The sequence below is a fragment of the Fundulus heteroclitus genome, chromosome 4 (assembly GCF_011125445.2).
Source record: "Fundulus heteroclitus isolate FHET01 chromosome 4, MU-UCD_Fhet_4.1, whole genome shotgun sequence".
Lineage (NCBI taxonomy): Eukaryota > Metazoa > Chordata > Actinopteri > Cyprinodontiformes > Fundulidae > Fundulus > Fundulus heteroclitus.
The window spans coordinates 11,121,672-11,149,231 of record NC_046364.1 but is presented as its reverse complement, the minus strand read 5'-3'; positions in this window follow the sequence as shown (position 1 = coordinate 11,149,231).

Genomic DNA, 27,560 nt, shown 5'->3' with positions numbered 1-27,560 from the left:
CTCATATTTTATAGATATTTATTTTATTTTGCAGATCAAACAACAGAAAAAATTAAAACAATAATCATGTTTTTTACTATAACACACACAGACATGTCTCTCAGCCATCCTCCTTGTCCTATCGCACCTCTAAAGCCCCTTCATCTCAGCTGCTGATTCACACCACTGCAATCAGGTAAGTCCCACATTAACTCCAAGGAAACAGCCCATTAATATTTCACTTGTTTTCAAGCCTGTTTGTGCAATATATCAATGCCCAGCCACCTCCTTCAGAGCCATACATTAGAACTATTTTTAAAATACTTCATTGTCAGCCTCTGGCAGACTCATTACTTATTAAGATAAGAGAAAAGATGTGCAGGAGCAGTTGGTGGCTCAGCTTGCTTTAAAAACTCCCATGCACTCCTTCCAACTCCTCTGCTTGCTCCTATTCCACCTTTGTCTCTTCTGCCTCTCAGCTTGCTTTTGTGTTCATACTGTTGTTAACCTTTAGGAGGTTTATTCCTATGTAAGTGGGGTGTTAGTTTATTAGAGGTAGAAAAAAGGAGGCCTAATGTGCAAACCACTGGTACTCTCTAGGTGCTCCAATAAGTTAGTATAAAAATCATCTATGGCTCATGGCTTTCAGATGTGTTCTTAAATGGATGCAATCCCAAAATGAAGTTCTATAGTTATGCTTAAAATGCGCTGTCTAAAATAACAAACACTAAAATACGTTCAGTCCAGGACAATGCATCATATTACTTCGGGCATTTCAGATGATGATTAAAACAAAATTCTGACATGATTATTATGGGCAAATTCATTACAATTATTAACATTATTATGGAGCTGCAAACAAGCATAGCATTCTTGCCTTGCAGCAAGGAGGTCCAAGGTTCAAATCTTGGCCAGGAGTCCTTGTATATGGAGTTTGCATTTTCACCTTGTGCATGTACTCTGGCTTCCTCCCACAGTGCAAAAACATTCCAGTGAGGTCAAAGCTATAGCTGATAATCCTGTTCAGAAACACTTTTTGTAATACTCTGTAAAATGGTCAGTCCATCCTGAAAGTAGTAAATACATTATCCATCCATCTATTTTCTAACACGTCTATCCTTTGTGGAGTCGCAAGGGGTGCTGGTGCCTATCTCCAGCTGTCAATGGGCAAGAGGTGGGGTACACCCTGGACAGGTCGCCAGTCTATCGCATATAAATACATTATTTATTCACAAAAAGAACGTTAAAAAAATAATTTTCTGTGGGAGCTGCAGGCCTGTAAAAACTCTAACCAATCCATGCCCTTCAATCGGAACAGCTGGGAGTTTTGTTCCTGCTTTCATTCCGCTCTGTCCCTCAAGTTCCGGGGTCTACAGCCATATCTATCGGTTATCCCACACGGCAAACATTCTGACGCACTCACGTAATGGCAGTGACCGTGTTTATTCCTTCATAGTTGCCACTTGATGGCTGCGCATGCGTTAGTAAGTGTTTCCGGTTGCAAGTGTTAGCAAGTGTTTCCGGTTAGCTCAGTGGCTAGGTTGGCGGTTAGCTTAGCGGTTAGCCATTCATTGTAGCTTCACTGCTCTCACTTTAGACTTTGAACATGGCTGAGAGTCACAAGAAGCCAACCATGTTCTTGTTTATGAGAAAAAGAGGAATGCCTCAGTAGAAAGAAATAAGACCAGAGTGGATTTGAGACTTTTTTTCACCCGATCCCCCTAATGTGCAGAATTGTGTATGAGGAGTTATTCAAAAAGGGACTTGGAGAAACAACCGGAAAAATCGCAGACCCAACTTTAATTTGTTTCTCGAAACTGCCCTTAACTATAAATGTGTGTACGCATAGTTGTTTGTCTTATGTATCTCTGTGTTGCTGTGCGATGGGTTGGCAACCTGTCTAGGGTGTATCCCACCTCTTGCCCAATGACCGCTGGAGATAGACACCAGTTCACCTCTGACCCTGCATGGACAAGTTGGCATATATGACCATTTTTAACATCACAAATAACATGGACAGTTGTGGTGTTGTGGCTAAAGGCAACAGACTGCAAACTGATTACCGGAGCAGATAGCCCAACTAATTAGCTAGCTCATATCAACCATTTAAACATGTCTTGTTCTATAAAAAGCAGAATAACAAAAATATATAATAGTTGCCTATTTTACATTGCTGATGTCTACATACTAAGAATAAATAATATTTAAATGTCATAGATAACATTATAATTACAACAGTAATCATTATACTTAAATCCTTTTGCAGAATTACACAAATAAGTGTTGCTTTTCTGTTTCAAATTCAAACCATTTGATCATCCTATACATTTTTTGATTTAAACTGTTGTTGTAATATCATGAAAAGGTGAACATTTTCACTCAAGATGATCATGCCATGAGAATCTTCTAAAATGTGGACAACAAAAATTAAGAGGGATAAAATGCCATACAAAGGAGAATTGCTGCATTGTTGCCTCATCTCTTAACAAAACTCAACAATAAATTGTAATTGCTATGAAGGGTGTTTAAAAAATCAACTACAAAAGGAAGCAAAGATTAAAGGAGAATATGTGGGAATTTTAAACGCTTTCTGTTCTGTCACTCCTACAGGATGATGGCATACCTTTGCAACTATTCAGAAACTTTCTTGCTGTGGTTCCTGACAATGCTCTGGTGCTCACATATCAGAACTCTTGACAGAAGAGGAAAGTGCTTTTCTTTTTTTAATTTAACCATTTTATCACACATACAAGCCAACGTCCATTTGTGTTTGTCTCAATTCAATAGCTACACCCTTCAGAGGAAACACACTTTGTGTACCAGGATGGTTGCCTCCTCTGGAATCTACAAAGGCTCGGCTGGTCATTTTGAAAAGAAACACTATTTATATATTATCTCTTTCTAGGATTTAAAATAAAGAGAAATATAATTATGAAAAAAGAGGATGGATACATTTTCTTCTATGGGATATTGATATTTGTGGAAAATTACATTGTCAAAAAAGTTTAAAAAGCACATAGTCAACCTATGACAAGAAAAATAGATCTAAAAAAATATTATGTTTAGTGTCATTTACTTAAGAAAATTCAATGCAGTTATTCCATTTGTGTGTGTGTGTGTGTGTGTGTGTGTGTGTGTGTGTGTGTGTGTGTGTGTGTGTGTGTGTGTGTGTGTGTGTGTGTGTGTGTGTGTGTGCATTAAAAATTGTCTTAATGCCAAAAAGAGCCCAACAGATTTTACTTTCAAAGGTGGAGCCTTACTGCTTTCGCCATAGTGCTCCTCTTGATTTATATGGGCTCCACATATAGTGGAGATCTGAGATGTCCTAGGAGAGGAGGCAGTTATAACTTTAGCTAAAAAACAATCAATGTTTTTAGAATAAGAGATACTGTGCTAGTTCCCAAGCGCGACCTGTGGCTCTGAAGCCACAGGTTGTAGACCTCTAGTCTAGCCTATCAGGGTCTCCATGGGCACATAGCCAGCAGGACCACAGCAGAAGAGACTTTATGATTTGGCAAAGACTGATTTGATAACAAATGATAAATTTTATAAACCAGTTTGACATTAACAAACAGAAATTTTAACATCAGCTGGTTACCATATTAAACATTGGTTGCTACTTGATGCTGATTTATTTCACCTCCTGACGGCATAATCTCATATTTTAAATGATACTCAGTCTTGTGTAAAGTGACATAAGCTATTAGTCACAAACCCATATAATGATCCAACATAAAACAATATTGTACCTTAAATTATTTAACTCATAGAAAATATAATCTTTAACATGTACATCAGTAAGTAATGAATGATTTAATTATCCATTAATATTCACTTACAAATATTAAATCACTGATTCACTGATAATACTTAAAACTCCTAAATTAGACTTGTTAGTGCATTGGAAATAAATAACCATGAGACTAAATTGCAAGAAAACAAAGTTAAATTAAATAAAGCTTCTTACAGTGGTCTGAGAGTTTTCTCCTTTTTAGTTTTTTCACCCTTAAATATTTGACATCGTCAAACTAATTATAGTAACAGACAAAGATAACCAGAAGATAATCAAAATACAATTTTTAAATGATGGTTTAATTAATTAAAGAAAAGAAAAAGCTATCCAGAATTGTGTTGAATGAGCAACACTGGGTGATTAAAACAGTTTGCTTAGGGTCATGCGATAGCATCATAACACTGCCATCAACACCTTCAAATATTAATGAGGTATTATGTTTTTAAGAAAAAGTGTTCATCCTTCCATTGGATTCAGAAATTTGAAGAATCAGTGGCAAGCAGCTTATACATGACTATACTGGAGAATGAATGTTAGCTTTTTTTCATTAATTAATGGTCTGCATGGATGAGATTCCTAAAAACCACAGGAAACCCGTTTGCTTGTAACATTTACCAAACTAAAAGACAGACAGTGGCTAAGGATATACATGAATAGCATCACACACAGACACACAGCATTAGTATTTACAGTGTTTTTTTAAATAATAAACATTAAAGCATGCAGAAATACTCTTAGGGTCTGATAAGATTTGTATCCGACTCCAAGAAGTCTAATATGAGTCCCTTTGCAAACGTTGTGAATTACTGTGATGCTGCAGGGATTAATCCCTCAGCGCTCCTTCAGTTATGCTCTTATGCCTGCACTAATTTTTGTGCAGCAATGCTAAGGTTTTATTTACAGAAATGTTTAATTTCACAATTCCCTGAGAAATAATAGTGTGCAAATAGGCACTACAAGAACTGTGATTGTAACATGTGACAGACCCGAAACTTCTCAGCAGGAGGCGATAGCCCTTACAGCTTTTGGATAGAAGCTGTTTCTGAGTTTATTAGTTTTGGATTTGATGTTTCTGAAGGGTTTACCTGATGAAAGTTGGTCAGACAGTGTGTTGTCCAGGTGGGTAGGATCAGTGGCAGTGTGTCTGGATCTTCTCTGGAAGAGCTGGTGTTGGGCCTTCTTTACCAAGTGGGAGGTCTTCACAATCCCGAAAAAGTTGGAGGAGATATGAATGCCCAGGAAGTTTATGGTAAGAGAGTGATGTTTTTACAGTCAGATTCCATGCCAGCTTTAACCAAAGATAAAGTTTGGTTAGTACAGCAACAAACAATTGATTATTAATTTTTTGGTATTAATAAAGTGTTTTTAATTTAATTTACTGTTTAAAAAATGAAGATTGGAGGAACTTTTTAGAGGGCCTTCATCAATTACCTGCACTAAAATGTCCAAAATTTCTTGGGGCCAAATAATGTATACCTATCATATAGGTAAATTTAAAAGCGTGGTCATATAATTACCACAGAGAAAGTTGAACTGACATGAAATCAGATCTTTATCATTTAAATTTTAAATGATTCAGATACTATACACACACACACACATATATATATATATATATATATATATATATATATATATATATATATATATATATATATATATATATATATATATATATATATATATATATATACACATATCCTCACATGCTTTCGTGAGCAGATTAAGAGAGTTCTGTGGGGACATCCCTGCACTTCAAAGTGCAGCTCCCATGACAGCCTGGGGTGCCACATCCATCTATGTCTTTTTGCCAAATTTGATTTTAAATATTTATCACACCATACATCTTGGCTGAAACAAATTGCTGGCAAAGTGCTATTGTCTGTGAAACATATAGTAAGAAGGATGGGTGCTTTGGAGGGTACATCAATGTTTCATTTGGTAAAATATATGAGGGCACTGTGCATTTGCAACTCGGCAGTTTTATAAAAGGAAGATACACAAGTACAACTTTCTCAAGTGCATTCTTCTTGGAAGCTAGCATCCCAAAGACTCAGCAATGGTTTTGGGACTTTTCTCCAGACTGATACATTTCAATGGCTTTGTTATTAACAATGGTGGCACAAAGGTTTAAGGAGGTTGTCCTGTAACTGTCAGGTTGCTGTTTGATCCCCACTCTGACCGTCTCAGTGGTTATGTCCTTGGGTAAGACACTTCACATGCATTGCCTACTTGGCGGGTCTGGTGGCGCCGATGTATGGCACATTCGCTTCTGTCAGTCTACCCGAAGGCAGCTGTGGCTACTAACATAGCTCACCACTGTCAGGGAGTGAGTGGGTGAATGATTGACTGTAGCTTAAAGCGCTTTGGAGTCGTCTGATTTGATAAAAGCACTACAAAAGTACGATTTAGTACTTTTTTTAATTTTCTAGATGACATGTTGCTTTTGAGATTTTTCAGCCATCAGAAATTTTCTATTTAATAATTTATTATCATATAATCTGCTGCTCATTAATAATCTGGTCTGGGTTTGGCTTTTGAAAAAGCCTGGTTGGTTTGGATAGCTTTTTTGCTTTAATGAATTAAATAATTTTTTGAAAACTGCTTTTTGTATTTACTCAGGTTATCTTTGTCTGATATGAAAATTTGTTTAATGATTTTAAACATCTAAGTTTGACGAAAAATTTGAAACAAAATAAATCTTTAAGGGGAGAAACACTTTTCACAGCACTGCATGTTGACCACCTAAGGTCAACTGAGAAATGGGCATATCGAGAGAAACAGTATATAGCTGACAAATAGACTTCAACAAGAGTGTGAAAGTGTTTACTGCAGAAGAAAACAATGGTAACAGATTCAAATATTCCATTGCAGTGTTTTTTTTTTTTTATATAAATTGCTCCTATTACACTCAAAAAACTGAACTTGGGCAACACAAAACTTTGTTTGTTGGGTTAGATATATATTTTTTTCTAGTAAATATTACATAATTGTTTATTTTTAGCCCAAAACACACATTGTTAACTGTAAATGAAATATTAACATAAAGTGAACAACTGCCCTGGTTCACTTTTTTTGAGTCTATGGCTCCATCCCTTATTGAGTAATGACTCTAGTGGAAGGGTATCAGCGGTCGCCATGATAAGTGCTTTCTCAAAGGTGCAGTTAGTAAGGAAGGAGGTAGGAAAAGGAGCCTGCATGCATCCTACCGCAACTAGTTTAGCCAAGGAACCCCACAATGTCCCTTACCTGCGCTAAGGAACCTCAAGGTATCCCATAATCCTTTGTGTGATGCATACCTGCTGTTAAAGTTACAATAACGGGTAGAAATTATGCAGAGACCTGACAGAAAACTGACATCATGCCGTTTCTTTACATGTGTATTTAATTTGTAAAATATATGAACTATAGAATTTTATTCATTTTTACGGCTTCTTTACACCTATTTTTGTGCACAAATTAATTGAATTTTGGTGGGTTTCAAAATGCAACATTTTATTTTAATTCTAGTTCTCTAAAAAGTCTTGGTTGATGAAACAGTGGAATTAATTTTTTATCCTTTCTTATTTGCTTATTTAAAAAAAAATCTAAACTAAACATAAGAACTTGGAAGAAAAGGAAAATGGAGGAAAAGAAAGATAATTTAGCTACCTTTGATTTTTATCTTTTTCTTAATTTTACTCAACTACCCAAAACTGATACATATTATTGTATGAGGCTAATTCAGACTACAAACGTGGAAATTATTTTAACTTTTTTACTTCGTATTTTAAGGATTGAAACCTTTTAACACAACCTCAATGCTATGTGTCTAATTTTCCAGATGGACTGGTTTTAAAGAAACAATAACAATAATAAACATTTAGGATTTCCTGAGAAATTAACAGAAAGCCCCCCCCCCCCCCTTGTGTAAAAACAAGTTGTACATAAACAGCTAACAAACAAATAATACTGATTAAAAGCTACTATTGCAAATAACATAAATAACAGCAAACATTAAAACACAAATAATTACTGAATAAAAGTCTAAAACTCGTCAAGAATTTACTAGGCTTTTGCTCCAACTGGAGCTCGGTCTGCTGACAGTCACTTTAAGGGAGAAGTACGACTTGTTTTCAGACAGATTGGGGTGCCTTTGTGGTTTGCTGATGCACCATTAGTGTGCATCTCTTAGTTTATTGTGGTAGATACCCTTTACGTTTTTGCTTGAAGTGTGGAAATCCTAAGTGCACACATACAGCCAAAGATGACACCTCGATCCATGTTTTTAGCATTGTTCCTAAAGTCATGTTAATTTATTGAATAAAATAATTTTTAGCTTACAACATAAATGTTGCAAATAATTGCTGATCTTACAGCAATATCAAAAGTAGAATGTATTTTACTTTGACTTCAGTGTTGGCTGATTTGAGAGGGAAAATTATAAAAACGTTAATAATTGCTAATAAACATATTATTAGCAATTATTTTTTATTAAAAAAACATTTTTAAACCATTTTTCATCAAATGATTATTATGGATGGAAATAAATGATAATTCATATTTCAATAATTTTAAGAAATCCTTCCTACGTGCACTTGAACCATGGCACCAAAGAAATCAAATAACAGCAAAAGACAAGAATAATACTTCATCTATATGTGGCTTCATAATCTTCCTATAATACTCTGACCAGTAACATTTATTTTAAATTGTTCCAATTTCTTTTTCAAATATCGCCCCATTTAAAACAAAAAATCCAATGTATTATATTGGGATTTTTTTTGTAGGTAGTGTATAAATAAAGAAGAATGAAAAGTGTGCATGTTTTCAAAGTTTTTATGAAAGGAAATCTGAAATTTGTGGCAAGCATTTGTATTTCAGCCCTTTAGCCCTTCCAGACCCCCGTCAATAATGTGAAGAACCACTTTCTGAGCAAAGTACAGCAGCAAATCTTTTGTGATATGTCTCTACCAGCTTTGCAAACTTAAACACTGAATGATATTTCCAGTTCTATGCAAAATAGTTCAAGCTTAGTCAGACTGGGAATCAGATATTTGTTTTCAGAGCTTTTCAGAAACTATTCATTGGATTGAGTTGTAGACTGTAACTATGCCATTCTAACATATGGACAATCTGAACATTACTTGGAGTTGGTTTTTAACCATTAAACACAAAATGGACAAAAAGAAAAAAAAGAAAAATGACTTTTTACTTCTGCTTTCATTGTCTGAAGTTTGAAACCATAAAATGTTTACAAAAATAGTTTTGTGCTTTCCTATTGGGTTTGTTTTGTTTAGAAACTGTTTTATTTAAATCCTGTTAGAGAGACATAGGATTACCCTTCTGTCACTTTTTAATCCGATTTTGATGGATTAAAAAGGGGCGGGGCGATTAAAAAGGGGCGGGGCTTATTTTTTAATTGACCTTTAGATGACGTAATAATTAAACGATATAAAATTTATATTAAACGATATCAAATTTATATTAAACGATATAAAGTTTATATTAAGCGATATAAAATTTATATTAATCGATATAAAGATTTATTCTTATCTTAAGCAATAATTAATCGATATAAAATGTATATTAAATGATATAAAATTTATATTAAATGATATCAAATTTATATTAAATGATATAAAATTTATATGAATTGATATCAAATTTATGTCAAAATTTAATTAATCCATCAACTTGCCGGAAGTCCCGCCTCCATTACCATTAATCGGATAAATAATCCATCAACTTGCCGGATGTCCCGCCTCCATTTCCAGTCCCCCTGCCGGAAGTCCCGCCTATATGACATTATTAATATAAACCATTAATTTTACTTTATTTAATTATTTAATTAATTTATATACATACAAATATTTTAATTCATTTATTCACATTTAATTATTTAATTCCTTTATTCACATCCAATTATTTTAATTTATTCACATTTAATTATTTATCTTATATACGCTCAATTTTGACGCTCAGCAGCAGCATAGCAGTCAGACTTACGTAATCTTTGCTGAATTCCTATCATACGGAGCAAAACCTCCCGCACCGTTTGCGCAGAAATAATCCAGAGGAGCCTTTAAGAAAACCTATTTGTCTTTAGTCCTCCCTCCAAACTAAATGCATTTACAGCGATGTCTGTTGGATCACAAACTCAGGAGATCTGCTAGGGGAAGAGCTTCGTCAAAAGAGCACGCGTGCGGGCTTTGGACGATGCGAATCGGTTATTTCGCAGTGCCCACAGCTCTGCAGCTGACCAGCACACAACACCATTTTTAGACATAGGTAATAAGCAGAAGCAGGAAACAAATCAGTTATTTCGCAGTGACCACAGCTCTGCAGCTGACCAGCACACACCATTTTTAGACATAGGTAATAAGCAGAAGCAGGAAACAAATCAGTTATCTAGCTAAACAGACGCAGCTCAGCGTATCCTGTATCTTGATACACGGAACAACAGTTTCAGATTATGTCACTAAAACTCAACACTCTCTTGGTAAAAACTAGTGCTGTCAAACGATTAAAAATTTTAATCGCGATTAATCGCATAATGTCGATAGTTAACTTGAGATTAATCGCAAATTAATCGCATATTTTATCCTTTTATTTCTGAAAGTGTAATAGCCTGTTTGGGCATTTTAATATGCAATTTTGCAATAAATGACACTAATAAAATACATGCTTGTACAAAAAATATTTTTATTTTGTTATTTTTCAAGCACTTTTCAGAATTGGAATGAAAACATCCTGGTGCCAAATGTTAAACTCTGGACTATAATGGCTAAATGACTAAGCATGACGCCCTGATGTTTACACAGTGTGTAAACAAATGTGTAAATAAATACCTGTTTTCATGCCGATATATTTTTTTTGCCTCTTAACCAAAGATAGACATGGTATTATGCATAAACATATAAATTAATAAAAATTGTACATTTTAATAAAGTCATAAGTTTTGTTCATTTCTTCTCTCTCTCTCTCACACACATCTAATTCTGAGCTTTCACACCAACAACAATAATTTCTTTGAATATTTTTGCTTGCTGTTTCTATCCATATTCATAGAGTTTAAGCCTGGAAAAAGGTTTTAAATTTCCAGGTCATTCCAGTCTTACACTTTGCTTGCAACTGGGCAGGAGCTTAATACCCTGAATGAGACTGTTTAGGAACTGATTAGTAACTCCAGGTACTTCGTTTGGCAACGTGATTCATCCTTGGTTTGTCAAATACAGAGACAACAAATTAATAAGCATTAAAGTACGGTTTATGGGTTGGGTTTCTGCAATGTTATCAACGTGTAAAAGCTCATCTTCAGAACCAATATCTGCTTAAACTGGTGAGTTGCACCATGTAATCTACTTTCAGCAGTTATCACCGTTATTACACCGTAATCTGCAGAAAATACGTGAAGAGTTGCTCTGTCTGCCTTTACTTCCTATGGCGGAGGGATATTTCAGCTGGATACACACAAAGCATCTAGTGCAGGCAGGTCTCATAATAACCCCTATTTCGTCACTTATTTTAGAGCCCAAATAAGCGATTTCACTTTCAGAAACCTGCCCAAAAAAACCGCAACCCGTGACTCATGACATTTAGAGGGTAAAAGAAACTGTTGGCAACAGTGAGCGCGGGTCTGTTTTGCTACAGTTTTCTAGCACTCTTGAAACTACGGAAAGCGCCGAGGGTAAAAGAAACACAGTCCGGAGAGCGCGGCGGGGGGAAAAACATTAGGGAACGGTATGTGTGTTTTGACGCGCGATTAACGGCGACAAAAAAATTGTGGGCGTTAAAATGGGTTTACGTTAACGCCGTTAATAACGCGTTTAACTGACAGCACTAGTAAAAACACAACAACTATAATTTAACTAACTCTGTAGGCAGCCATTTCTCTACAGATGGTACTAATATTTGTCCTGTCACCTGTGCATCTCCTAACTAAGGCTCTTATAAACTATTATTTTAATAAATGATTATTCTAATGATTATTTAGACAATCGTGTAATCCTTAAAAATGTACAAATTCTACTGATTCTTAACATAATTACTTAAGCTTATTCTATGAGTAATAGAAATGAAAAAAATGCTAAATCGGTGAATAATTCACTCTGAATAACAAGGATAAATCTCCAACTAAAAAAGTTCTAGGATCAAAAAGTTAAAAGTTCACCCCTTTCTGGTTGACTTAACAGTGCAGATGCCTCTGTATTGAAAATAGTCACAAAAAGTATCAAGTTCCACCTGTACATTACTGCAAGGGCAAAGTTATACTAGGTTTTTTTTAGTTGACAAATTATAATATAATGATAATCACACATTTATCAAATAAGGTAAACATCTAGCTTAAATTAAGGCATGATAAATACTACCTTTGTCATATCATTCTGACCCAGTTTTAATAAAATAGAAATAGCTGCACCGTCCCACAGTGGGGAGATTCAGGTGACAGCTGACTTACCAACAATGCTGATTAAAATGGAACAAAACTCAATTTAAAGTTAAGTCAGTACAGCAAAAGAAAAAGAAAACAAACTGCAATTATTAATACATAAGGCCTAGTCAGATAAAAATAGAAAAAAAAAACGAGTTAATTTGCAGAGTAAAGTAATATTTTAAACATATTTTGTTACACAAATTAACAAAAACTGCAAAGACTTCCACAAATATAAAGACTTCCAAATATATCGCTCCGATAAGACTCTGCAGGTTTTCACTGGAACCTGCTCATGCTGCAGTGAAAGAGCTCTGCTTTGTCATCTCCATCTTTAAACCAATAACCAGATGCTATGATTTCGCCTGTACCTCCATAGTTCATTTTATGGGACACAGGGTTTCCCTAGAACTTGGGCTAATCTTTGCAGTAGGTGTCTTGGTGGGTTGAGGGGTGTGTGCGGTTAACTGTGCCGCGAGAATTTTACCAAAATATTGCTTTTTCACCATTGAAAACAGCAGAACAGTACAGTGTTGTACCAGACAAGTAAAAGTTAGGTAACCAAAGTAAGAAGAACATGATTTCTAATTGTGATGGCAGAAATATCCAGTCAGTAGCTTTATGGTTTTAAGGTTATAAACATTGATCCATTACTTGGTGGATATAAAGGCTGCTGATCATCAGGCAGCTGCGAGCAGCAACAGAAAACCATGCAGGGTACAGGCCGGCCTGCAGCGCAGTAAAAATGCAGAGGTTGCTGTCACCAATACCTGTTGGTGGGTAATCTGTAAAGCCAACATTGGCACTGTCGTTTTTTGTCACACAAACCACACTGTCTGTTTGTACTAACAGACCGATCCCGACTTAGGTTAAATCAGTCGGTTTAGAAGTGGCTTTTTTCTTGTTGAATAATAGCAGAAATTGTCTAAACTTTCTCTTTTACTCGACAAAACTGCTGACAAACACAAAATTGTTGGATTTTGCTTGGAAATCAGCGGCAACCGCAGAACAACAGACTCTCAAACAGCCAAACCATTGCTAAAAATCCTCTAAAGCTACATGGGGTGAACCCTGAACTAAGGGGGAGTTTTGTGGTGGATGGAAGTTTCTCTTAGTTTTCATTTAGTTTCCAAAAACATCTAGACCCAGCACCATTGATTAAAACATTTAGGTGAACATGCGGAGAGGTTTAGCCTGTATAAGTTTTGACCCTGTCTAGAGCGGCAAAACCCCCCACAATGAATTCACAGCTTTTCACCAAATTGCTAGTTTTAATTTTTTTTTCTTCCAAAATTCATCTCCACCATCAGTGTATGTAAACTTCTGACAGGAAAAATACCAGGAAATGTTGTCCCTGTATAGGTGAAACCAAACCGTAGCAACTATTTAAAAAATATGTAAACGGTCTAGATTGACTAACTAACTCTTCTACTCCTATTTTGCAAAATCAACACTTACACCCTTTTGGGTGCTTTTATTTTTACGTTATTTGTTGTTATTTCAACTTTATGTTCTCTCTAATTTGTTTTCTTCTCTTCATAGTAGGTACATCTGCCCTGGCATTCTGTTTAGCTGTGACGCCATTACCTCTATAACGTAGAAACCATTTATGGATCAGTGTTTCTGTGTTGTTATTGTATCTCTGCTTATGTCAGATTGATAGTGTTATTAAAATTGTATTGTATGTAGATTTATGGAAAAATATCAATTTTAAACTTGAAAACCTGAGTGTTTTTTTTTTTTTTTTTTACTTTCTAAAGTTGTATTATCTGTCCACTCTGAAAAAGAACAGTCCAAAATTAGCAGTAAGAACCCAACATACAATACGAGTGTGGATAGTAACTATATTTGATGCCCTAAGGTGTCAAATAGGTCAGGGTGTGTGTGTGTGTGTGTGTGTGTGTCACTTTAAGGCAAATATGCTATAAAAACCCACCGGTTTTTACTCCTTTGCGGGTAACCTTGTATAAAAATAGTTTATTGCTAGTTTTTGTATTTGTCTTTGGTAAAGAGGATGGACAGTATAAAGTTTATCAGGTGTCTAATTTCAATGGTTAAAACACGCTGCTTTGTTTATGAGCAACGTTTACGATTGTCACTCAACCTATTTATTTTATAGCGTTAATTGTTTGCATTTGGAGGACCTAGTTGCAAGAGGACTATGTGCTGAAATTCTAAAGGATTGTTCATTTGAAACTGAGATCAGAATTGAGTCAAATAATGAAAAGAATATCTGGTATAGTGAGATTTTACAACAGTGACAAAAAAAACAAAACAATTTTACGCATCTTTTTTTTATATATAGCTTTTACTTTATGTGAAATTTTACATATAATATAATCAATACATTATAAAATCTGCAATTAAATTACTCAAAGAGCTTTTTAAACTACACTTAAATCATTTATATATACTCTCATCATTTAATGTACAGTATTTAATTTTTTTTGTTTATCTGTGTGAGCTTTAATTGATGTTTGATTAAGTTAAGTGTGTTAGAAAACCAGAGAGCAAAAGTTCTGACATCAAGTCAGAACCTGACGGTGCACTGGAAAGTTTTCACACCCCATCCACATGTTGGTTACTGGTCAGACCTTTTTATCTATCGCTATCACTCAAATACAAAGTCTTTTTGTTACTTATTTGGCACAAAGGCAGTTTTTGCTTGGAAAAAGACACGAAAAGGTACACATTTTAAATCCCATGATAAATTTACTGAGAGCGGAATAATGGTACAATTCAAAGCAATAATTATACAGAAAAAGATGTGTTCACAAGAAATCTAATGACAGTGGATAACATATTAGGTAATGAGGAAAAAGGGGGAAAATATGCTTGTAAGATTATCAATAATACCCGGACATTCAAGACGGTCTTAACTATGAAACTAAAAGCTCACATTTATGTGAGAGGATTATTTCCTGTTTCTGCTTTTCTGTTTTGGCTATATTTTTATTTTTCAAAAAATGAAACAAATGTATAAGATCTGACAAATGAGCTGAATGTATCCAGAAGCTTTTTCAATTATTGTATTTATTAAGGGGTATAAAGCTATCCAAACCAGCATATTATGAAAAAGTAATTGAATGAATAGATGTTATTATTCACATTTTTTGTAAGCTGAGGCTAATTTTATTACTCACGCCAAGGTCTATTTAATGTCAGACCTGTAGCCCAAATATCTCAGAAAGCTACATATTATGCCTGGATCTAAATAAATTCAAAAGCAGAATTTGACATTTATCATCAGCATCTATCTGTCTGATGAGGGTATCATGCCATTTTATCCTTTCTTTTCAGACAACCAGTGAGCAGGACAATATCATTTCCAAAAGTACACAAACAGCTCATCCAGGAGGCCGCAAAAGAACACAGAACATCGTAGGCACTGCACCTGACTTGTTTCAGTTAAGTTCAGTAAAAGTAGATTTATTGTTTTGTTTTTTTTTTTTGTTTTTTTTTTTTGGAAGGTATGCATCCTGGTAGGTTTCACGTAAAACTAACAATTCAGAAAAAGAACTATATACTCCATCAAATCTGGTGGTGGACTGAGGCCAACTTGCCATGGGAGATCCTACCAGGAGTAGGAATCTCTGGAAAACATAGTTCTCAGAATCATAGCAGATTCAAGAGAGGGGTGATACATGGTGGAGATTTGACATACTGACTAATTATTAAATTCATAATAAAAACTATATTTTGTTTCTTTTAAATTAATTTCTGCGTTGTATGTTGTACCTCTGTGTCGGAATCTTTCCATTTACATTTGACTTTGCAGTTGTGGCACTTGAATTTCTCTGTGAGGCAGAATAAAGCCTATTTCAATTCTATTCTATCCTATTTTTCTTGTATTTCATGTTTCAATCCTCGTAAAAAGTATTTATAAACAGAGAATGTAACTCTGTTTCTCGCTGAATATCGGGTTTACCGGCATCAGTCATTATAATTTAACAATTCCCCTCCATGTATGTGATGACAAAATACTTTAAACTGAATTCTGAACTTGATAGGAAACCAGTTTAATGAATTAAAAAGACATAGTTATATTATCAAGCTTGTTTGAACCTATTAATAATGAGTCCACAGCATTCTGTATAACTTTTAAACGTCTTAGAGAGGCTTTGTCTAGTCTGGTTTACATGCATTACAATTGTCTAATCGAGAAATATATGTGGATGTTTTTCAAGTAAAGCAGCCAGCATATTTCCAATGTTCCCTAACAGTAAGACGCAAAAGTGTAAGATGAATTTCACATGTGGGTCTAGGGTGAGGTTTCCCCGTTTACAACTATAGATTTACTTGATTAACAAGTGGAAACAAATCAGTGACATATGTCCAAGTGAATATTTGGTGCATCTTCTTTTGTCTGCTTATGGATATACTTCTTTCAGTTATTTTTATTTGTTTTAACAAATAAAGGAAAACAAAATATGTGATGGTGCTATAATGTTCATTTCTGTTTTGTTAGAAGATAATAGCCAGGCAATTGCTTTGGTTTTAGTGAGGAAGTCGATCAATTCATTTTTATCAGGAAATTAGTGAGGTTTAAATGACATGTATGATTAAAGAAAATAAAATGGTAATGGCCCAAGTATTGACGCTTGGAGAACCCCTTAGGTTAATAAAGCTTTCATGGAGAAGGACTCATTGTTTTTGTTTTGTTTTATAGTGAAACATCTATGCGATAGGTAGAAAGAAAACCAGATTGTTGCAGTGCCAGAAATACCAAGAAGTTGTTAATGCCAATGACCAAAAACATTCTGGTTTACAATAACGAATGCCACACTGCGCTCCAGTAACACGAGCAGAGGAGAAATGTCTGTTTACATGGATGGAAAAGAGCGATATTTGCATGACATACATACCATTTGCCGATTTAGTGGTTTCAGTGGTACATTTCTTTAAAAAAAAAATTTCTGTGTAATTGATTACTGTAAGCAATGTTTCTGAGACAAATCTTTGAAATTGTACTAACTGCTGCACTGTATCGAACATATTTTTATCCTAATGCTGGTTAAAATTGACTGTTATTGAACTGTGTTACTAATTAAAGCCTCAATTCCATTAACTGTACAAAGTAAGGATTTATATATATGCTTTAGTAAATGATGAATAATAATAATCTGGTATTTCAAATGTTACTTTTGGCAGTTTTGCCAATCATGACAATCATGAAAAAGAAATGTATTGGATAGTAGAATATTTCAAAACCGTCTTCATATCATAATTAATAACATTCTCTGTTTAGGCTGGTTTGGATAGCTTTATACCCCTTAATAAATACAATAATTGAAAAAGCTTCTGGATACATTCAGCTCATTTGTCAGATCTTATACATTTGTTTCATTTTTTGAAAAATAAAAATATAGCCAAAACAGAAAAGCAGAAACAGGAAATAATCCTCTCACATAAATGTGAGCTTTTAGTTTCATAGTTAAGACCGTCTTGAATGTCCGGGTATTATTGATAATCTTACAAGCATATTTTCCCCCTTTTTCCTCATTACCTAATATGTTATCCACTGTCATTAGATTTCTTGTGAACACATCTTTTTCTGTATAATTATTGCTTTGAATTGTACCATTATTCCGCTCTCAGTAAATTTATCATGGGATTTAAAATGTGTACCTTTTCTTGTCTTTTTCCAAGCAAAAACTGCCTTTGTGCCAAATAAGTAATAACAAGACGTTGTGTTTGAGTGATAGCGATAGATAAAAAGGTCTGACCAGTAACCAACATGTGGATGGGGTGTGAAAACTTTCCAGTGCACCGTCAGGTTCTGACTTGATGTCAGAACTTTTGCTCTCTGGTTTTCTAACACACTTAACTTAATCAAACATCAATTAAAGCTCACACAGATAAACAAAAAAAATTAAATACTGTACATTAAATGATGAGAGTATATATAAATGATTTAAGTGTAGTTTAAAAAGCTCTTTGAGTAATTTAATTGCAGATTTTATAATGTATTGATTATATTATATGTAAAATTTCACATAAAGTAAAAGCTATATATAAAAAAAAGATGCGTAAAATTGTTTTGTTTTTTTTGTCACTGTTGTAAAATCTCACTATACCAGATATTCTTTTCATTATTTGACTCAATTCTGATCTCAGTTTCAAATGAACAATCCTTTAGAATTTCAGCACATAGTCCTCTTGCAACTAGGTCCTCCAAATGCAAACAATTAACGCTATAAAATAAATAGGTTGAGTGACAATCGTAAACGTTGCTCATAAACAAAGCAGCGTGTTTTAACCATTGAAATTAGACACCTGATAAACTTTATACTGTCCATCCTCTTTACCAAAGACAAATACAAAAACTAGCAATAAACTATTTTTATACAAGGTTACCCGCAAAGGAGTAAAAACCGGTGGGTTTTTATAGCATATTTGCCTTAAAGTGACACACACACACACACACACACACACCCTGACCTATTTGACACCTTAGGGCATCAAATATAGTTACTATCCACACTCGTATTGTATGTTGGGTTCTTACTGCTAATTTTGGACTGTTCTTTTTCAGAGTGGACAGATAATACAACTTTAGAAAGTAAAAAAAAAAAAAAAAAAAAAAACACTCAGGTTTTCAAGTTTAAAATTGATATTTTTCCATAAATCTACATACAATACAATTTTAATAACACTATCAATCTGACATAAGCAGAGATACAATAACAACACAGAAACACTGATCCATAAATGGTTTCTACGTTATAGAGGTAATGGCGTCACAGCTAAACAGAATGCCAGGGCAGATGTACCTACTATGAAGAGAAGAAAACAAATTAGAGAGAACATAAAGTTGAAATAACAACAAATAACGTAAAAATAAAAAGCACCCAAAAGGGTGTAAGTGTTGATTTTGCAAAATAGGAGTAGAAGAGTTAGTTAGTCAATCTAGACCGTTTACATATTTTTTAAATAGTTGCTACGGTTTGGTTTCACCTATACAGGGACAACATTTCCTGGTATTTTTCCTGTCAGAAGTTTACATACACTGATGGTGGAGATGAATTTTGGAAGAAAAAAAAATTAAAACTAGCAATTTGGTGAAAAGCTGTGAATTCATTGTGGGGGGTTTTGCCGCTCTAGACAGGGTCAAAACTTATACAGGCTAAACCTCTCCGCATGTTCACCTAAATGTTTTAATCAATGGTGCTGGGTCTAGATGTTTTTGGAAACTAAATGAAAACTAAGAGAAACTTCCATCCACCACAAAACTCCCCCTTAGTTCAGGGTTCACCCCATGTAGCTTTAGAGGATTTTTAGCAATGGTTTGGCTGTTTGAGAGTCTGTTGTTCTGCGGTTGCCGCTGATTTCCAAGCAAAATCCAACAATTTTGTGTTTGTCAGCAGTTTTGTCGAGTAAAAGAGAAAGTTTAGACAATTTCTGCTATTATTCAACAAGAAAAAAGCCACTTCTAAACCGACTGATTTAACCTAAGTCGGGATCGGTCTGTTAGTACAAACAGACAGTGTGGTTTGTGTGACAAAAAACGACAGTGCCAATGTTGGCTTTACAGATTACCCACCAACAGGTATTGGTGACAGCAACCTCTGCATTTTTACTGCGCTGCAGGCCGGCCTGTACCCTGCATGGTTTTCTGTTGCTGCTCGCAGCTGCCTGATGATCAGCAGCCTTTATATCCACCAAGTAATGGATCAATGTTTATAACCTTAAAACCATAAAGCTACTGACTGGATATTTCTGCCATCACAATTAGAAATCATGTTCTTCTTACTTTGGTTACCTAACTTTTACTTGTCTGGTACAACACTGTACTGTTCTGCTGTTTTCAATGGTGAAAAAGCAATATTTTGGTAAAATTCTCGCGGCACAGTTAACCGCACACACCCCTCAACCCACCAAGACACCTACTGCAAAGATTAGCCCAAGTTCTAGGGAAACCCTGTGTCCCATAAAATGAACTATGGAGGTACAGGCGAAATCATAGCATCTGGTTATTGGTTTAAAGATGGAGATGACAAAGCAGAGCTCTTTCACTGCAGCATGAGCAGGTTCCAGTGAAAACCTGCAGAGTCTTATCGGAGCGATATATTTGGAAGTCTTTATATTTGTGGAAGTCTTTGCAGTTTTTGTTAATTTGTGTAACAAAATATGTTTAAAATATTACTTTACTCTGCAAATTAACTCGTTTTTTTTTTCTATTTTTATCTGACTAGGCCTTATGTATTAATAATTGCAGTTTGTTTTCTTTTTCTTTTGCTGTACTGACTTAACTTTAAATTGAGTTTTGTTCCATTTTAATCAGCATTGTTGGTAAGTCAGCTGTCACCTGAATCTCCCCACTGTGGGACGGTGCAGCTATTTCTATTTTATTAAAACTGGGTCAGAATGATATGACAAAGGTAGTATTTATCATGCCTTAATTTAAGCTAGATGTTTACCTTATTTGATAAATGTGTGATTATCATTATATTATAATTTGTCAACTAAAAAAAACCTAGTATAACTTTGCCCTTGCAGTAATGTACAGGTGGAACTTGATACTTTTTGTGACTATTTTCAATACAGAGGCATCTGCACTGTTAAGTCAACCAGAAAGGGGTGAACTTTTAACTTTTTGATCCTAGAACTTTTTTAGTTGGAGATTTATCCTTGTTATTCAGAGTGAATTATTCACCGATTTAGCATTTTTTTCATTTCTATTACTCATAGAATAAGCTTAAGTAATTATGTTAAGAATCAGTAGAATTTGTACATTTTTAAGGATTACACGATTGTCTAAATAATCATTAGAATAATCATTTATTAAAATAATAGTTTATAAGAGCCTTAGTTAGGAGATGCACAGGTGACAGGACAAATATTAGTACCATCTGTAGAGAAATGGCTGCCTACAGAGTTAGTTAAATTATAGTTGTTGTGTTTTTACTAGTGCTGTCAGTTAAACGCGTTATTAACGGCGTTAACGTAAACCCATTTTAACGCCCACAATTTTTTTGTCGCCGTTAATCGCGCGTCAAAACACACATACCGTTCCCTAATGTTTTTCCCCCGCCGCGCTCTCCGGACTGTGTTTCTTTTACCCTCGGCGCTTTCCGTAGTTTCAAGAGTGCTAGAAAACTGTAGCAAAACAGACCCGCGCTCACTGTTGCCAACAGTTTCTTTTACCCTCTAAATGTCATGAGTCACGGGTTGCGGTTTTTTTGGGCAGGTTTCTGAAAGTGAAATCGCTTATTTGGGCTCTAAAATAAGTGACGAAATAGGGGTTATTATGAGACCTGCCTGCACTAGATGCTTTGTGTGTATCCAGCTGAAATATCCCTCCGCCATAGGAAGTAAAGGCAGACAGAGCAACTCTTCACGTATTTTCTGCAGATTACGGTGTAATAACGGTGATAACTGCTGAAAGTAGATTACATGGTGCAACTCACCAGTTTAAGCAGATATTGGTTCTGAAGATGAGCTTTTACACGTTGATAACATTGCAGAAACCCAACCCATAAACCGTACTTTAATGCTTATTAATTTGTTGTCTCTGTATTTGACAAACCAAGGATGAATCACGTTGCCAAACGAAGTACCTGGAGTTACTAATCAGTTCCTAAACAGTCTCATTCAGGGTATTAAGCTCCTGCCCAGTTGCAAGCAAAGTGTAAGACTGGAATGACCTGGAAATTTAAAACCTTTTTCCAGGCTTAAACTCTATGAATATGGATAGAAACAGCAAGCAAAAATATTCAAAGAAATTATTGTTGTTGGTGTGAAAGCTCAGAATTAGATGTGTGTGAGAGAGAGAGAGAGAAGAAATGAACAAAACTTATGACTTTATTAAAATGTACAATTTTTATTAATTTATATGTTTATGCATAATACCATGTCTATCTTTGGTTAAGAGGCAAAAAAAATATATCGGCATGAAAACAGGTATTTATTTACACATTTGTTTACACACTGTGTAAACATCAGGGCGTCATGCTTAGTCATTTAGCCATTATAGTCCAGAGTTTAACATTTGGCACCAGGATGTTTTCATTCCAATTCTGAAAAGTGCTTGAAAAATAACAAAATAAAAATATTTTTTGTACAAGCATGTATTTTATTAGTGTCATTTATTGCAAAATTGCATATTAAAATGCCCAAACAGGCTATTACACTTTCAGAAATAAAAGGATAAAATATGCGATTAATTTGCGATTAATCTCAAGTTAACTATCGACATTATGCGATTAATCGCGATTAAAATTTTTAATCGTTTGACAGCACTAGTTTTTACCAAGAGAGTGTTGAGTTTTAGTGACATAATCTGAAACTGTTGTTCCGTGTATCAAGATACAGGATACGCTGAGCTGCGTCTGTTTAGCTAGATAACTGATTTGTTTCCTGCTTCTGCTTATTACCTATGTCTAAAAATGGTGTGTGCTGGTCAGCTGCAGAGCTGTGGTCACTGCGAAATAACTGATTTGTTTCCTGCTTCTGCTTATTACCTATGTCTAAAAATGGTGTTGTGTGCTGGTCAGCTGCAGAGCTGTGGGCACTGCGAAATAACCGATTCGCATCGTCCAAAGCCCGCACGCGTGCTCTTTTGACGAAGCTCTTCCCCTAGCAGATCTCCTGAGTTTGTGATCCAACAGACATCGCTGTAAATGCATTTAGTTTGGAGGGAGGACTAAAGACAAATAGGTTTTCTTAAAGGCTCCTCTGGATTATTTCTGCGCAAACGGTGCGGGAGGTTTTGCTCCGTATGATAGGAATTCAGCAAAGATTACGTAAGTCTGACTGCTATGCTGCTGCTGAGCGTCAAAATTGAGCGTATATAAGATAAATAATTAAATGTGAATAAATTAAAATAATTGGATGTGAATAAAGGAATTAAATAATTAAATGTGAATAAATGAATTAAAATATTTGTATGTATATAAATTAATTAAATAATTAAATAAAGTAAAATTAATGGTTTATATTAATAATGTCATATAGGCGGGACTTCCGGCAGGGGGACTGGAAATGGAGGCGGGACATCCGGCAAGTTGATGGATTATTTATCCGATTAATGGTAATGGAGGCGGGACTTCCGGCAAGTTGATGGATTAATTAAATTTTGACATAAATTTGATATCAATTCATATAAATTTTATATCATTTAATATAAATTTGATATCATTTAATATAAATTTTATATCATTTAATATACATTTTATATCGATTAATTATTGCTTAAGATAAGAATAAATCTTTATATCGATTAATATAAATTTTATATCGCTTAATATAAACTTTATATCGTTTAATATAAATTTGATATCGTTTAATATAAATTTTATATCGTTTAATTATTACGTCATCTAAAGGTCAATTAAAAAATAAGCCCCGCCCCTTTTTAATCGCCCCGCCCCTTTTTAATCCATCAAAATCGGATTAAAAAGTGACAGAAGGGTAATCCTATGTCTCTCTCCTGTTTGTTTGTGTTAATTTGGGTAAGCAACATGTTGGACGTCTCTTTTTGTTCAAAGAAACCTTATAAATAAACCTTTAATTTCATTTCCATCTCTTTTATTATGTTACCCCCGTCTTCCAGTCTAAAGTGGGCGTAACAAAGGGTAAGAATACTTGGCATGGTTTGTTTCCAAGCCTTACCTCTGTTTTTTTATGTTATACACAACTTCACCACATGATGGTGCTGTTGTCTTTTGTATATTTTTTAAAGCCAACCCATCTGCTAAGAAACAGTATGCAATTGTACTATATCTTACAAATGTAACTCCAAATTGTTGTATTACAAATAAATGTATTTCACATACATTACATTTTCAATGCATGTATAAAATGTATACTCTGCTATTTCCCCTATTAGTTTTCTTTTGACCTAAAGATATTCCCACATGTCTTTGGGAGATGTTCAGGTTTCATGGTGGATTCAAACTAACCAAGAGACAATGAACTAATTCATCTTCAATAGTAACTGCTGGACTCCATTCCATATATACCACTAGATGGCACAAGTGTAGCAGCACATTTGGAGTTACGGGCCACTGCGCTGATGCTACTGTCTAATTCAATCTTCTTTCCCTTCTTGAAAGGGCTGGCTAAAAATACAGGAATAATTAATTACCAATTCAGTTTTTGTACAAATTATTATCCAGTGTTCCAAAGGAGGTACACAAACAGTGCAGCTCACAAAAAACAAAATGATTCAGGAGCTTTAAGACCATTTGTAAATGCATCTAGCAAAGCTCCTCAGTGCATTCATATGTATTACTTCTGCAAGTCAATTAGGCACAGCGGAAACTAGCCTTTGCAGTAGAAACTTGTAAAACCTAATAGATTTCCCCATTGTATTCTTCTACGGGTATGCATTTGTGAAGCTTTGTGCTTTTACTGATAGTCATCCAAGCTTATCTTTACATTGAACTTGTCATCTTACAGTCACTTCAGATCTTTGTGTACAACAGAATTCCGGTTCCTCGCATACACCTGGCTGATGCTGTGGAAGTAGATCGGGGCTTGTGAAAAAGCTTCAACACAGTCAGCCATATGCAGCTGGCATACACACATTTCCCTCAAAACCCAAATGGAGAACTCCAGCTTTATTAAATTTGGCAATAACATATTTGCAGTACCTCATTGGCTTCTAATGGGAAGTATGACTGTATCCAAACGGCTTGAATTAGATTTAATTTGTTTGGCATTTCACAGATGGGAATACATTTAGAACTGTGAGCAGACATGAGAAGCGATTACAAACACAGTCAAAACCTGCCATCCATGTCCCTACAGTACGACAAAAAACTCTTCTTTTTAAATAAGGGTAATTCCTAAAATGCTTTTAAGGAATATGCAATGTTTGGAACCTCAAGTACATGCTAAAAATGCCTTTGGTTATTTTATTTTATTTTTTTACAAGATTGCATTTCAACATATTAGGTTACCAGAACTTAATTAATTCTTTATTGCTATCTGCCACTGGCTTTTGTCCCAGTCAAGATAAGATTGGCTGACAGACTAAGCATGCATGCTAAAATGATACCAGAGGGATGTAAACAATAAAGTCTGTTGTCAACTAAGAAAACAACTAAATGCAAAGAGAGAGAAAGCTGGTGCTGTGCTGGTTTGCAGACAATGACATTTGCACCATATAAATGAAACATCTGTCTGCAAACTGAAGGGGAGCATATCAGAAAACATGCAGCGTGAGCTTTGGTCCTACATGCAGCTGATAAACCTCAGCAGGCACCCAAGAGTTGTAGGGGGGAGGGAGGGGAGGGTTTCGATCCAACATCACAGTTTATGCTCTGCAAACAACTGAAACCTGGCACTCAAAGAATGAGTTTCTTTAATTCAAAAATAGACATGTCTGAATAGGATTGTTCTATTAAAGGGTTATTTGATGTGGCTTTTATATCTATCGCAAGGCAAACATTGTGCTCAATTTATCTGCCACAAGCTAAACAGAAATCCTGTAAATAAAGGAGCAATTTTTATAGAACTAAATAGAACAGTACGCTGGATGATTTTATATGAAATGAACGCAATCAGGAGAAGAAGGAACAAGAAAATTAAAAACTAAAACTACAGCAGAGAAAAAACACGCAGAGAAAATGATCAAATCCTGTCAGAATAATACACCTCAATTTGATCACATCCTTCTCTTTTTGGAGCAATACTGCAACCTATTATAAATACACAAACCAGCTAATTAATTACAATCTGCAGCCAATATAAAGATGCCTTTCATACACAGCCCCCTCACTGTGACTTGCTAAGATAAATTGTCTGTGACCTAAGCCTGACCCCAGATGATGTTCATGAGGCCATTAAATTTCCTGCAAGAGGGTGCAGTGGGGTTTGTGTGTGTGTGTGTTTGGAGGAGGAACTGAGAAAGAAAATGAAACAAAGGGATAACGAAAGACAGTTGTATAGAAACGATACAGATCAATCAAGTCAATATTTAACATTTTATTCTTCCTTTTTTTAATTATTTTTAAACAAGGAAGCATTACAAACATCATATTTTGGATGTTTTCAAAGTATTCATACAATGTACAGTTATTTAAATGAAACTACTTGTACCCACAAAAAGTAGGACATTTTATTCACATTTCACATATCAGTATATTGAACATCCTTGTAAGAGCTAATCTGTTTGATAAATCCTAGGCTTTAGAAGGCAATGATTACATGTTTGTAATCTACGCAGGTAACAAAAAGATGGACAGAGTCAGTAACAATACTCATGTAGGGTGTTACAATTATCAGACGTAATTCATACTGAAATACCAAAAATTTGCCGATATTGTCACTCCACCACCAGTTCTGGAAATTAACTACTGATAGCGACAAGCCCACATACATTAAAAAAAAAAAAGATTTGCCTTTATTGTAAATATATTGTAATGCAGAGCTGAAATACTGCGAATAGCAAAATATTGTTGTCTCAAACATTGCACATTTTTATTTCAAGTTCAATAATCTGGAGAGAACTTGCGAACTTCTGTTATTGTTAACATGCTTACATTATTTAACTGAAATATGCACAGGTAGCATATTGAGATTTACTTAAATTCCTTAGTTAGAAACAGTTTTTCTGTGCAATATGTTTCAAGTCTAACCAATTTCTAGATTTAAGCAAGTGGATATGTTGAAAATGTAACATTAGAGACAGAGGGACATGTATGCAGTTAATGTCAGCTGATACTTGCCCATTCAGACAACCCATTTACATTTTATTATATCAGCAAATAACATAGATAGAGCCTGTGTTACCTTGCAGGTAACAGTTGTTAACAATTTAAACAGCCACTCCAGTACCCACTAACACCAAATCACACCCTGCCAACTCTGTGCAAGCCACCAGTTAGTGTCATGCCACTGGCAGTGAAGAAATCAGTTCTACAATAGTTAGCTTATATTAGCAAATAGACAGTGAGAGAAACATGCCACAGGGGTAATGTGAATTTTTACACATGTTGCAATTCAAAAATATGGGAAATTTCTTACAATCCACTGTCCCCGGATGTGTGCATTTGCTTTGTACCATCTTGCCACCCATCTAATAGATTGCTACAGAGTCCATGGATCCAAGGGTGGGCATCTCTTATTTAGTGATATGACTTTAGTGTACTATACTTTATAACATCTTGTTAAAACTCTTTGATTTAATGCCTGTACTCACACAAGCATCTGCATGTAAATATATACCTCATCCACCAGCAGTTTGTCATGTTCACATAATCCAGAGTGATGTCTGCCTAATTTGTTTCCTCATTCTAATAACCTTGCGTATAAATAGTCACTATCAGCATGTGTGTTTTTTCACCTCTTCTGCCTCAGAGGAAATTATCATTTGAATTTGTAATCATGTCTCTTTTTAAGTTGAATCATATGCACAGGCTGAAACGA